This window comes from Ovis aries, chromosome 7, assembly GCF_016772045.2.
Source record: "Ovis aries strain OAR_USU_Benz2616 breed Rambouillet chromosome 7, ARS-UI_Ramb_v3.0, whole genome shotgun sequence".
NCBI classification, from domain to species: domain Eukaryota; kingdom Metazoa; phylum Chordata; class Mammalia; order Artiodactyla; family Bovidae; genus Ovis; species Ovis aries.
The window spans coordinates 37,302,394-37,317,845 of NC_056060.1; the positions used below are offsets into that span (position 1 = coordinate 37,302,394).

At 40.2% G+C, this 15,452-nt stretch overlaps 1 pseudogene; it reads right to left on the reverse strand.

Moving 5' to 3' along the window:
- Positions 1–4,620: 4,620 nt before the first annotated feature.
- LOC101119223 (transcriptional adapter 2-beta-like) lies at positions 4,621–14,996 on the reverse strand (annotated as a pseudogene).
- Positions 14,997–15,452: the final 456 nt, after the last annotated feature.

Below are 15,452 nucleotides of genomic sequence, written 5' to 3' on the forward strand. Positions count from 1 at the left end.
TTCCCCCCCAAATAACTTCGCTTTAATGTAACTTCAAGCCAAAATATTCTGGGAGGTAAGCAGTCTTGATAGCTATGTGGGAGGGGAGGCAGGATGAGCCTGGGGAGGAACAGTGTGTGGTCACTCCACCCACTCTAGGGAGGGGCCCTGGACACAGAACCACCAGGAGCTGGAAGACAAAGGACTCCTCAAGTTCCAGCAGGAAGGTGCCCTGCATGTCCAAAAAAGACTGCCCTTGAGAACATGTCTAAATCAGTTCAGTTCAGTCACTCAGTCATGTCCGACTCTTTGCAACCCCATGAACCACAGCACGCCAGCCCTCCCTGTCCATTACCAACTCCCAGACTTCACCCAAATTCATGTCCATTGAGTCGGTGATGCCATCCAACCATCTCATCCTCTGTCGTCCCCTTCTCCTCCTGACCTCAATTTTCTGCAGCATCAGGGTCTTTTCAAATGAGTCAGCTCTTTGCATCAGGTGGCCAAAGTATTGAAGTCTCAGCTTCAACATCAGTCCTTCCAGTGAACACCCAGGGCTGATCTCCTTTAGAATGGACTGGTTGGATCTCCTTGCAGTCCAAGGGACTCTCAAGAGTCTTCTCCAACACCAAAGTTTAAAAGCATCAGTTTTAGGCACTCAGCTTTCCTTAGAGTCCAACTCTCACATCCACACATGATTACTGGAAAAACTGTAGCCTTGACAAGACGGACCATTGTTGACAAAGTGATGTCTCTGCTTTTGAATATGCTGTCTAGGTTGGTCAAAACTTTCCTTTCAAAGAATAAGCATCTTAATTTAATGGCTGCAATCACCATCTGCAGTGATTTTGGAGCCCCAAAAAGTAAAGTCTGACACTGTTTCCACTGTTTCCCCATCTATTTGCCATGAAATGATGGGACTGGATGCTATGATCTTAGTTTTCTGAATTTTGAGTTTTAAGCCAACTTTTTCCACTCTCCTCTTTCACTTTCATCACGAGGCTCTCTAGCTCTCTTTCACTTTCTGCCATAAGGGTAGTGTCATCTGCATATCTGAGGTTATTGATATTTCTCCTGGCAATCTTGATTCCAGCTTGTGCTTCTTCTAACCCAGCATTTCTCATGATGTACTATGCATGTAAATTAAATAAGCAGGGTGACAATATATAGCCTTGACATACTCCTTCTCCTATTTGGAACCATCTGTTGTTCCATGTCCAGTTCTAACCGTTGCTTCTTGACCTGCATACAGGTTTCTCAAAAGGCAGTCAGGTGGTCTGTTATTCCCATCTCTTTCAGAATTTTCCACGGTTTATTGTGATCCACACAGTCAAAGGCTTTGACATAGTCAATAATGCAAAAATAGATGTTTTCCTGGAAATCTCTTGCTTTTTCCATGATTCAGCAGATGTTGGCAGTTAGATCTCTGGTTCCTCTGCCTTTTCTAAAACCAGCTTGAACATCTGGAAGTTCATGGTTCAGCTATTGCTAAAGCATGGCTTGGAGAATTTTGAGCATTACTTTACTAGCATGTGAGATGAGTGGAATTGTGCGGTAGTTTGAGCATTCTTTGGCATTGCCTTTCTCTGGGACTGGAATGAAAACTGGCCTTTTTCCAAGCCTGTGGCCACTGCTGAGTTTTCCAAGCTTGCTGACATATTAGTGCAGCACTTTCACAGCATTATCTTTCAGGATTTGAAATAGCTCAACTGGAATTCCATCACCTCCACTAGCTTTGTTTGTAGTGATGCTTTCTAAAGCCCACTTGACTTCACATTCCAGAATGTCTGGCTCTAGGTGAGTGATCACACCATTGTGATTATCTGGATCATGAAGATCTTTTTTGTACAGTTCTGGGTATTCTTGCCACCTCTTCTTAATATCTTCTGCTTCTGTTAGGTTCATACCATTTCTGTCCTTTATTGAGTCCATCTTTGCATGAAATGTTCCTATGGTATCTCCTATTTTCTTGAAGAGAAAATTAGTCTCTAGTCTTTCCCGTTCTGTTGTTTTCCTCTATTTCTTTGCTTTGATTCCTGAAGAAGGCTTTCTTATCTCTCCTTGCTATTCTTTGGAACTCTGCATTCAAATGCTTATATCTTTCCTTCTTTGCCTTTTGCTTCTTTTCTTTTCACAGCTATTTGTAAGGCCTCCTTAGACAGCTATTTTGCCTTTTTTGCATTTCTTTTTCTTGGGGATGGTCTTGATTACTGTCTCTTGTACAATGTCACAAACCTCCATCCATAATTCATCAGGCACTCTGTCTATCAGATCTAGTCCCTTAAATCTATTTCTCACTTCCACTGTATAGTCATAAGGGATTCACCTGAATGGTCTAGTGGTTTTCCTGCTTTCTTCAATTTAAGTCTGAATTTGGCAATAAGGATTTCATGATCTGAGCCACAGTCAGCTCCCAGTCTTGTTTTTGCTGACTGTACAGAGCTTCTCCATCTTTGGCTGCAAAGAATATAATCAGTCTGATTTCAATATTGGCCATCTGATGATGTCCATGTATAGAGTCTTCTCTTTTGTTGTTGGAAGAGGGTGTTTGCTGTGACCATTGAGTTCTCTTGACGAAACTCTTTTGGCCTTTGCCTTGCTTCATTCTGTACTCCAAGGCCAAATTTGCCTGTTACTCCAGGTGTTTCTTGACTTCCTACTTTTTCATTCCAGTCCCTATAATGAAAATGAGATCTTTTTTGGGTGTTAGTGCTAGAAAGGTCTTGTGGGTCTTCACAGAACCGTTCAACTTCAGCTTCTTTAGCGTTATTGGTCGGGGCATAGACTTGGATTGCCCTGATGTTGAATGATTTACCTTAGAAATGAACAGAGATCATTCTGTCATCTTTGAGATTTCATCCAAGTACTGCATTTCAGACTGTTTTGTTGACTATGATGGCTAGTCCATTTATTCTAAGGGATTCCTGCCCAAAGTAGTAGATATAATGGTCATCTGAGTTAAATTCACCCATTCCAGTCCATTTTAGTTCGCTGATTCCTAGAATGTCGACGTTCATTCTTGCCATCTCCTGTTTGACCACTTCCAATTTGCCTTGATTCATGGACCTAACATTCCAGGTTCCTATGCAATTTTGCTCTTTACAGCATCAGACCTTGCTTCTATCACCAGTCACATCCACAACTGGGTGTTGTTTTTGTTTGGCTCCATCCCTTCATTCTTTCTGGAGTTGCTTCTCCACTGATCTCCAGTAGCATATTGGGCACCTCCTGACCTGGGGAGTTCCTCTTTCAGTGTCCTATCTTTTTGCCTTTTCATACTGTTCATAGGGTTCTCAAGGCAAGAATACTGAAGTGGTTTGCCACTCTCTTCTCCAATGGACCACATTCTGTCACCACATTCTGTCAGACCTCTCCACCATGACCATTTGTCTTGGGTGGCCCCACACAGCATGGCTTAGTTTCATTGAGTTAGACAAGGTTGTGGTCCATGTCATCAGATTGACTAGTTGTCTGTGATTGTGGTTTCAGTCTGTCTGCCCTTTGATGCTCTCTCTCAGCTCCTACCATCTTACTTGGGTTTCTCTTACCTTGGTTGTGGGGTATCTCTTCACAGCTGCTCCCGTAAAGTGAAGCTGCTGCTCCTTATCTGGGACATCTCTAAATAGGGCTTGGCAAAGACACCCCTGAATGGGTCAAGACAGTTAACCAAAGAAGTGGTGCCCAGGATTTAAGGCCTCCAGGGGTTCCTCTAGCCCTCACCAGCCAAGTGCCTAACCCCACGCACCACTCAGGTAAGATCCATGGCCATTCTCAGTGAAAGGGGTACTTGCCAGTGGGGTGTAAACCCTGGAGGGAGCTAATGCCCAAACTCTTGGCTGTGAACTTTCTAAAATGAGTTCTTCCAAGTAAGATGCACACAAGTTCTAAGAGCAGCAAGTTCTAAGAGCAGCAGCCTCCCCAGGAGGGGAGGCTCAGCGCCTGGCAGTCTGCACTGGGCCCTGCATCCCCCTAGACCCTGGGGAGCCTGCTGAGCATCATTGTGCCTCCCATAGTGAGCTCCCCAGCAGTTGGATTTCAGAGCTCCAGGCTCAAACTCTGCCACTGCCAGTGGTCATGGGGAAGCTCTATTTGGCCAAATTGTTCAATACCAGATTCCTCTTCACAAGTCCCTGTGGATGCCCATCCTGCCCTTCCCCAGCCTCTCTTCCATCTGCCCTGCCCTGTTTCCACCTAAAGTGCCATGTGGCTGTGCCCGTTGTCATGGGTGGCTGTTAGGCAGTGGGCGGATCTTAGGTCAGAGGGTGAAGCTGGTGGCCAGACAGGGACAGCGCGACAGTTATATACCAGTGGAAATAAACAGAAATAAAAGGAAATTTCCCAATCTCAGCATAATATTCTACAAACTGAACACTTAAAGGCAATCATCTTAAAGTACTATGTTTAGGGCTAAGTTATTAACAAAATATACATGTATTTGTCTCCCCCTTGACCCAAGATCGTTACTATTGCTTCTTCAGAGGACCATAAAAAGAATTTATATCCTACAATAAGCCCTCAATTTGTTTAAAAAAGAGCAACAATGGGGAAAAAAGCTTTCTCTCTCCTCCCTACTTCCCCTCCCCTGGTCCTTTTGACTCATAAGCTTTATACCATCATTCCAGCTTTCACAGCAACTTGGCTTCAGGAAGCAGCCCTGGATATCCAGCCACTCTCCCTGAGTGAGGAAGTTTAGAATCCTTAAGAATGTTTTCCGGTAGCTAGGAAGGTTGCTCTTTGGCGGGGGGATGCTCTGCCTTTCCTGGAGGTGGCCCTTGATGACAATGGCCTTCGCAGTCACATAGCATGTGGGGCTGAGGTTCAGTGAACTGCAGAGCAGCTTATCACAGTCTGACAAGAGCTTGAAGACAGGCAGGTTCTTAATAGCGGCAAGCTTGCCATCCTTAAAATTCTTGCTTTGCTTGGAGCTGCCTAGGTTCTTGTTCTCCTTCCTCCTCTCACTCTTGCACCAGGTTGCCCCTTACTCGGCTGCCTCCTCCATCTTCATGATGCTGTAGCTCCGTTACCACTGCAGCCCCCAGATCTTAGTGCACAGCCTCTTCTCCTGCATGTTCTGGAACGGATAGTGGAATTACTTGCTGGACATGAACTGGGAGGGTAACCACAGCTTCAGTTGCAGCTCCTTCTACCCCTCGGTGACTTTGTGCTTGGCCACCTCCTCTTTCTCGTTCTTGTCCTTGCCCAGGAAGGTGGGCACTAGGTTGTAGTCACGGGTGATGGTCTTGCGCTGCTGCAGCTCCTTGAGCTTCTGCATGTGCATGTCCATGTGCGTGGGCTTCTGCTTGATTGCTCTGGGAGTTGATGGAAAGCCAGCGAATGAGTGCCTCCACATCCTGGTCACACTTAGTGCAGTAGTCATCCCTCAGCAGCACGCAGCCTGGCTGCTGCTGCTCGGCCGTCACTTGCTGGGGAGTTCAGGAAGCGCCAACCTGAGTAGTCATATTCTCCCAGTTGCTGAAGCTGAACTTCTCTATGGCATCCAGCTGCAACTGCTCCTCCTGGCTGGTCCAGCCACCTTCAGCCTCAAGCCCCCACAGCGTGAAGTGCCCCTCACCCACCAGCTGGTAGAGTTACCCAGTCCACCTCCTGTGCTGACCTGAGAAGATATGTCTCAAAATAACTGTCTTGTCTGGGGTTTGGATGCCATGTTCTGTTATAGATCAGAGATGGAGGAGGCGAGGAAACAAAGTAAAAAAGCCATTAATCTTGTAAATGTCTCCTAGAATGGCAAGCCTCAGGCAGGGGATGTGTTCATTTCATCCTTCCTGCCATCTACAGGTGAGCAGGGTTCTGAACAAAGGCACTTTAGTTTAACCAGCAGGCAGAGAAGCAGGATTCTCTGAGGCAGGCCAGTATGTATGATTATAATAACAAAACCAATGAAGAGCAAGTCAGAGAAACATTTCCAACATGGAGTCAGAATTGGCTTTTCCCCAAAACAGTAGCCATGGTAGTGGCAGTGGCGGCTGATCTCAGGGCTGGTCAAGGAGTGCTCTGGGCACTGCTCCGTGTCCTGACACTTGAGCAGCGGAAGCGGGATAGGCTCTCCTTGGCCAGGCAGTACTCTCAGTACCCTGACCAACCTCCACTATCTTCCCCCACCCACTGCTGTGGACACCACCTACTGATACGGTCTTAAAGATAAAAGTTATTAGGAAAGGAAGACTTTTCTCTGTTGCTAAGTTTCTATTCTATAAGAATTTCCCTCATACATACTCTTTAAAATGGGGCATGTATATCATATTAATTTTTTAGACTGAAGTAGAGTGCTAAATATGTGATTGATAGGAACGACTCATTCCTACAAGTGAAAATTCAATTATTGTTTTTATTGTCCCTACCCCTCTGCTCTAAATCTTGTATTGAGTCTAACGTATGGAACTGGGTGAGGGGAGGCAGGTTATAAACAACATATTATAAATATATCTCTTTTCATATAAGGTAGGAGGATAAAGAAAGATTACTTTAAAAAGTTGCCATCTACTGTCAGTGTAAAAGATGTAAGTCATTCCCTCAGGTGTATGTTTTGTTTTTCCCTGTTTTATTTTATAACACAAGAGCATTTCAGGCAGTCACAGTGCAGTATGATTTCAGATGTCCTGTTGATGTTGTTCAGTCACTAAGTCGTGTCCCACTCTTTGTGACCCCGTGGACTGTAGCAAGCCAGGCTCACCTGTCCTACACCATCTCCCAGAATTTGCTTAAATTCTTGTACATTAAGTACTTGACGCTATATAATCATCCCATATTCTTCCAGCACCTTCTTATTTTGCCTTCGGTCTTGCCTAGCATCAGGGTCTTTTCCAAGAAGTTGGCTCTTTGCATCAGGTGGCCAAAGAATTAGAGCTTCAGTTTTAGCAGCAATACTTCCAGTGAATATTCATGGTTGATTTCCTTTAGGATTGACTGGCTTGATCTCTTGGCAGTTTAAGGGACTCTCAAGGCTCTTCTCCAGCACCACAGTTTGAAGGTATCGATTCTTCAGCTCTCAGTCTTCTTTATGGTCCAACTCTCACATCCATATATGACTACTGGGAAAAACCATAGCTTTGACTATATGGACCTGATAGCTCTGTTTTTTTTCACAGTCTATGTTTGTCACAGATTTCCTTTCAAGGAACAAGCATCATTTAATTTTGTGACTGTAGTCACAGTTCCCAGTGATTTTGGAGCTCAAGAAAATAAAATCTCTCACTGCTTCCATAATACTGGCACAGAATAATTGTGCTTGAAATATAACTATACTTTGTTTTTTTATTAGGGAAATTTACTAAGCTTTTTTTAAAAAGTAAGAGATGTATGCTGGGAAATAAAATTCATTTACATTTTTACTATGTAGATAACAACTGACCTTTTGAGGTATGTATAAATTTAAAAATGCTATGTACCCATGAAACCAAAATTAGGGTGTTTTCACCTAAGCCATGTGTATTAACTCTTTACATAATGGCCCTAGAACCCAAACAAAGGGTAAGGATTTAAGTAAATGATAAATCCACTTCAGGCTTCCCTGGTGGTTCAGTGGCAAAGAATCCACCTGCCAACGCAAGAGATGCAGTTTTGATCTCTGGGTCAGAAGATCCCCGGGAAAAGGAAATTAGTGACCCATTACAGTATTCTTGCCTGGGAAATCCCATGGATAGAGGAGCCTGGTGAGCTACAATCTGTAGGGTCACAAAAGTGTTGGACAGGACTTAGTGACTAAACAACAACAATAAACCCAATTCATTTTTAAAGGAACATCATGATGAAATCATTGTTTTGCTTTGTTTTATAGCTGCTAATTATTTCATTAGTTGTTTGCATTGTATCATTTCTACATCATTTTTCGTGTGAGAAATTTCTTTGGAATTTATGACAGGAAGAATTTTCTGTCTCCTGAGATGATGGTGTATTGGTTCCTATTTGGTAATAAGAACTACATAATTTGCTTTCTAGTTTTTGCCAGGATGCCAGAAAGTACTGGGCAAAACTACAGATTTACTCAGTGACCATGTTCATTTCACATATATGTGCCTTCACCATAATAGTGTGTCTTTAATTTACTAAATTACTTGATATGCATTTTGTTGAGAGTCACCCCAAAATATCATTGGAAAAGAACATAAATAAACTCAATAATATCTATTTATAGGGAGCCAATGGGATTTATTAAGTAAAAGAGAAAGGAAAAGGAGGGTGGGGGGAAGAAATGGGGGGGGGGCAGGAAAGTAAAATGTGTTAGTGGTGTTTCAAAAATGTTAATATCTTTAACACTTGGTGAAAGACCTCTTAGGGACAAAAGTTAACACAATAACTATGTTAGTTCCACCAATGTGTCTAACCAATGAATCTATCATTCCTATACCCATTAACAGAGAAGAGCTCCTGTGGAAATGCACACATCTAGTATTAATGAAGAAAAACAGCTGACTTGCTCTTAGCTGAAGGGAAAGCAATTTTCATTCAGGCAGATGAATCAGCTAGTGCTACTTCCCACCTCCACCTCTGTCAGCAACTAATGAAAATGTAATGCATGTTGAAGGCATCAGCAACAAATTTGTTTTGAATTGTGTGTTGTACCAAGCTCACTTTTAATAATATCTTCCTGTGAAATGACAAGCTAAAATATGTGTTCCCTGGGATGATTTATAAGAAGGGTTAGGTCCCCGTTGTAATATTTCCCCTGTGTTTAAATCACTGCCAACATTTAAATAATAGTAGAGCAGGTGGCAGTCCTACCTAAAAAACAAATCAAAGAGTGAATTTAAAAAGAAATTTAAAGTACCTCTATATTTAAAATATCTATCTTGGCTTTTCTTTCAGTTGCACGGAAAAGTGATTAGAATGCCTGCCTCTCAAATGTTACATTTACAGTAAGAACAATGAGGGATCTTTCAGATTATATTCCTGTAGGCTATTAAAGTACATGATTATCCAAAAAATAAAATTTCAGTTCAGATGTGACATTGCAGTAAAAACTCTTAGCACTCAATTCACCAGAAAAGCAATTATCCACATCTTATTTCTAAAGAATCCCATTTTTTTTTAGCTTTTAATATTACATTAATTATACAATCTCCTTTCTGGTAACTGGTAACTATAATGAGCTTCTTTCATTAAAAATAATTTTATAAGGGTTTGATTACTGTGATTAATTCTAATATAGATTCATGTGAAGTAAAGGTGTATAATACAATTATAGTTTTACATTTTCATGCAAGCTTATGAGGTTATGATGTCCTCTGGCCATTCATACTCTTCCATAAGTCTTCAAAATAGACTAAATAACCCCATTATATACGTCAATAAAACTTGTTAACATTCCTTCTCTTTGAATTTACATGTACCATATAGCCATCATCCCTAAACTCTAAACTTCATAAGAAAAAGAAATAATTTTTTCTAATTTACTCACAAAATCTTCAGCCCTATCACAGTATGTTGTACATAGTGAACCTTAAGAAAGACAGAGTGAATCAATGAATAAATGAGTTTAACACATAAATTAATAAATGAAACTGTTTTAGAAACAAAACTTAAAATTTATTATAAAGATATATGTAATAGGAATGGGCTTATTCTGAAAAACAGAAAAAACAAAACAAAACATCTTACATAACTAGAAAAGAGTTTTACTGGCCAGAGATCAGGCAAAATATGACTTTGAAAATAAGGCATGTTCCAAAGACCATTTATAATCTGGTATTGAAGTTTAAGTAAATGAGGTTACTGATAATATAAATGTTTTTTGTTAGCCATATATTTTGTTTTTTACTAATCTACTAACTTTAAAGCCTAAGTCCTCTGAAACAACCTTTTTGGGGGTTTTATAATATTTTTAGATGTTACAGATACAGGTTTAGTAGAGTTGACAGCAGTGTTATAGCATTTTATGGCTTCTTATTTCCACTACTCCTGAGATAGATTTTTAATTGCTTTGCATGTAGCGAAGTGTAAATCTTCCAAAGAATATGCTAGTATGGTAAGTGATTGAAATAAAAATCACCTAACTTTAGAACAAAGCAATATAATTTTTGTTTTATATCCTTGCCATCTCAATTGCTGTTCTTTCTTCTAGTGTGATTGTGGAACTTGTCTCCTGGCTCAGCTTCCTCCTTTTCATTCATTTTTGTGTGTGTTCAGTGGCTCAGAGGTTAAAGTGTCTGCTTGCAATGCGGGAGATCCAGGTTCAATCCCTGGGTCAGGAAGACCCCCTGGAGAAGGAAATGGTAACCCACTCCAGTATTCTTGCCTGGAGAATCCCATGGATGGAGGAGCCTGGTAGGCTACAGTCCACGGAGTCGCAAAGGGTCGGACATGACTGAGCGACTTCACTCGCTCACTTTAGTCACCAGGTTGTGTCTGATTCTTTGCAACCCCACGGACTGAAGCATGCCAGACTTCCCTCTCCTTGACTATCTCCTAGACTTTGCTCAAATTCATGTCCATTGAGTCAGTGATGCTACCAACCATCTCATCCTCTGCTGTCCCCTTCCTAGCATTAGGGTCTCTTCCACTGAGTCAGTTCTTCACATCAGGTGACCAAAGTCTTGGAGCTTCAGCATCAGCATGAGTCCTTCCAATGAATATTCAAGGCTGATTTCCTTTAGGATTAACTGGTTTGATCTCCTTGCAGGCCAAGGGACTCTCAAAAGTTTTCTCCAGCACCACAATTCAAAAGCATCCATTCTTCAGCACTCAGCATTCCTTATGGTCCAACTCTCATATCCATACGTGACTACTGAAAAAAAAAAGTATATATATATATATATATATATATATATATATATAGCTTTGACTTTACAGACCTTTGTGAGCAAAATGATGTCTCTGCTTTTTAATATGCTGTATAGATTGGTCATAGCTTTCCTTCCAAGGAGCTAGAGTCTTTTAATTTCAGGGCTTCCATCACCAGCCAGAGTGATTTTGGAGCCCAGGAAAATAAAATCTGTCACTGCTTCCACTTTTCCCTTTCTTTATGCCATGAAGTGATGGGAACAGATGCCATGATCTTAGTTTTCTGAATATTAAGTTTTAAGCCAGATTTTTCACTCTCCTTTTCCACCTTCATCAAGAGCTCTTTAGTTCCCCTTCACTTTCTACCATTAGAGAGATATCATCTGCATATCTGAAGTTGTTGATATTTCTCCTGACAATCTTGATTCCAGCTTGTGCTTCATCCAGCCTGGCATTTTGTATAATGTACTCCTCATATAAGTTAAATAAACAGGGTGACAATATACAACCTTGTTTCACTCCTGTTCCGATTTTGAACCAATCGGTTGTTCAATGTAAGGTTCTAGCTGTTGTTTCTTGACCCACATACAGGTTTCTCAGGAGAAAGGTCAGGTGGTCTGATATTTCCCATTTCTTTAGGAATTTTCCAGTTTGTTGTGATCCACACAAAGTCTTTAGCATAGTCAATGCGGCAGAAATAGATGCTTTTCTAGAATTCACTTGGATTCTCTATGATCCACAAACATTGGCAATTTGGTCTCTGATTCCTCTGCCTTTTCTAAATCCAGCTTGAACATCTGAAAGTTCTTGGTTTGCATACTGTTGAAGCCAAGGTTGAAGGATTTTGAGCATAATCTTACTAGCATGTGAAATGAGAACAATTGTGTGGTAGTTTAAACATTCTTTGATACTGCCCTTCTTTGGAATTGGAATGAAAACTGACATTGTCCATTCCTATAGCCACTGCTAAATTTTCCAAATTTGCCAACATATTTAGTGCAGCACTTTGACAGAATTCTCTTTTAGAATCTTAAATAACTCAGCTAGAATTCCATCACCTTCACTAGCCTTGTTTGAGTAATGCTTCCTAAGGCCTACTTGACTTCAGACTCAGGATGTGTGGCTCCAAGTGAGTGACTACATCATCGTGGTTATGTGAGTCATTAAACCTTATTTGTATAGTTCTGTGTATTCTTGCCACCTTTTCTTTATCTCTTCGGCCTCTGTTAGGTCTTTACCATTTCTGTCTTTAATAGTGCCCATCCTTGCATGAAATGTTCTCTTGATATCTCCAGTTTTCTTGAAGGGATCTCTAGTCTTCCCCATTTCTATTATTTTCCTTTACTTGTTTGCATTGTTCATTGAAAAATGCCTTCTTAGCTCTCTTTGCTATTCTCTAGAACTCTGCATTTAGTTCAGTGCGTCTTTCCCTCTCTCCCTTGCTTTTTGCTTCTCTTCTTTCATCAGCTATTTGCAAAGCCTCCTTAGACTACCACCTTGCCTTCTTACATTTCATTTTCTTTGGGATGGCTTTGGTCACTTCCTCCTGTAAAACGTTATGAATGTCTGTCTGTCCTTCTTCAGGCACTCTTGTCTACCAGGTCCAGTCCCTTGAATTTATGCATCACCCCCACTGTATAATCATCTCTTTCATTTAGGAATGGTTAATTACTAAAACCGTTGCAATCTAGTTGCTGCCCACACAACTTCATTGGTATTCATTTTATAAAGTTAAGCTACGAATTCCATGTTACAAAATACAGTAGATACTAATCCATCATTATATTTAGCCTCCTAACAGATTCACTACCAATCTAGAAACAAACTCATTTGTGTGTGTGTGTGTGTGTGGGTGCACAACATCTTGTCCTGGTGTTCTGTCTGCCTCACTGGCCCCAACTTATCAATGCCCACTGGTGCATGCTTACTCCTTTCTTTCTTAAAGTGTTGGATAATTTGGGGATTCCATTCTATACCCTAGGACCCTTCTCTTGAACATCCATTCTGGGTTATCTTGCTTACTCCAGAGCTTCCAGTAATACAGCTATGTTAATGATGCTCATGTGGATGTTCCTAGCCCAGTTTTCTTACTAGAGTTTGTACTCCATCTGGAGAAGGCAATGGCACCCCACTCCAGTACTCTTGCCTGGAGAATCCCATGGACAGAGGAGCCTGGTAGGCTATAGTCCATGGGGTCGCTAAGAGTCGGACATGACTGAGCGACTTCACTTTCACTTTTCACTTTCATGCATTGGAGAAGGAAATGGCAACTCACTCCAGTGTTCTTGCCTGGAGAATCCCAGGGATGGGGGAGCCTGGTGGGCTGCCGTCTATGGGGTCACACAGAGTCGGACACGACTGAAGAGACTTAGCAGCAGCAGCAGACTCCATCTAGTTATTGGATATTTCCACATGGAAATCCATAGCCGTTTGGTTTCATGTATGCCCCATCACACTCCTCCTCCTCCTCACACAACATATAACTCATTCTTGGATACCTCTGCCTGTGAGTCATACACCATACACTCCTCTATTTGATATCCAAACCCAGGTGTGGTCTTTCTATGCCTCTTATCCTATAATCCAAGTAATCACCTAATTGTATTGATGCTACCTCCAAAATACAGCTTCTACTTTCCAACGTCTCTCTTTCCCAGTATGCTAATTTTAATCCTATATAACTTCTTCTGTGTAGATTATGTAACCTTTTGGCTAGTATCCTTTCTTTCATTTCATTCCCTCTAATCTACCCTCTATACGTCAGTAATCTTTCTAAAATACGCATTTAGTTTTGTCATTTACCTGCATATCCTATTTCAATGATTTTCTACTATGCTTAAGACAAAGTTCAAGCTTCTTAAAATTTCTACTATTTTCTGATCCTTGTAAACGGCCTAATTTATTGTCACTCCTTCTCTCTCATTCTCAACTTCTGCTCTATTAAACAACCTAAAATCTTTATTCTCATATATTTGTTTGATTTTATTCACATGCTGTTTTCTCTGGCTAGGCTGTTTCTCGCAACCTACCTGTTCTTTACTTGACACATGGTACACATCCGCTAAATATGTATTGAAAAAAATTGGGGAATATCCTACATGTAAAATAAAAACTTTGTCCCATTGGGAAAATACAATGAATCTCACACCAGATGAAAAATTTTTGCAACATTTCATGCATTAATGAAATAGTTTCATGTGGTCTAATAAGTTGAACTTATTCAATCCATGAACCCAAGTCACCATTCATTCAATAGTTTATAGTTTATATACACACATATATGTTGTATATATATGTGTACATTTGTATATATACATATATATTGCTTAAAACTCAACCATTTCCTGACTTCATTTAAATTTTGTTTAAAGTGATAATAATAGGCTTTATTTTATTGAACTTTATCAAAAGTCAAAATGTTCTTATGATTGCTTATATGTAGGAAAGCTTGTCATTGTAGAGTCACATTTTCAGGGAGGAAGTTAGATGTGGAAAGAAAATGTCCAGGGGAAACTATGATTATGGCTACCAGTGTATTTTTACATGAGTAAACATGAGCTCTTAAATTTCAAGAAGCATTTATGCATGTAAAAATCATGCACTGATGTGTGTAATATGAATGTAACCCAACATTTTGTTGGTCATCTCTAGCCAAGACCTTGAATTGTCAAGTTAAACCCTATCTTTCCACAAACATATCAAGTTAAATTGGGACTTCAGTACTATTGATTGCTCTACATTTCTGTTTGTAGCTATTAGCTTATGAACTTTTTTACTCTGACCCAGTGTAGTTTGGGTATATAAAATATTATATGGAATGGAGTAGTCTTTAGCTTTTGTCAGATAATAGAAAATAAAAAGATCTGAAGAGGAAACTCACTAAGAGATTATCGTCTTGATAGACAAAATAGTTTGAAGAGTTGGAAGTTGTTGGTTACTAGTACCATGGTGGATACTTTTTACCAGTTCAAACCTGACTATTCTACATGCACATATGCTTTGGGAAATTTAATAAATCAGACACAAGCCTCCTACTATCCCGAGACAATTTTTGTGGCCTCCTTTCATGGAATGTCTCACAGATGGAGATCATGGTAACCTTTCTTCTGGGAAATTTTTCCAGAACTTTGAGTCATGAGAGGCAATGGAAGTGCAACATCTTTGCTTATCAAGATAGTGTGATGATCAAAACTAATCATTACAGCTTCTATCCTCCAGATATTTGCCTCTGTATTGCTTATCTGGATATCATTGATGTCTTTGAAGTACATCATTGCCATTTCCTAGGTGTATAAAAATATGCCTGGAAATTCTTTAAAATATTATGAGGTAAATCAAGCAAAAAGACTATATTGCAATTAATCAGGGCAAGAGTTTGGAGCATCATATAAGGGACATTTATACCTTTTAACTCATTTGTACTTAAAGCTGTTGTTATCTGTGATATTCCACTTATGTAATGTTACTAGAAATGGCTTTAGTGGAACATGTTACTGCCTAAGTATTTTCTGCTAAGTTAAGATACTCATAGAAGATAAGCATTATAGAACAGAACACAGATTACTTGTACTTGGAATCAGTCTGTTGGATATAAATGTCTTGATGAACACTTATGATGTACCAAAGAAAACGTCTTCATGTCACTGTTTTAGTTATACAGATTAAATATGTTCATTGTTATTGCTATGGTAAATGATATAAGAAAAAGCTATCTAGAATTTATTTGATATAATAAT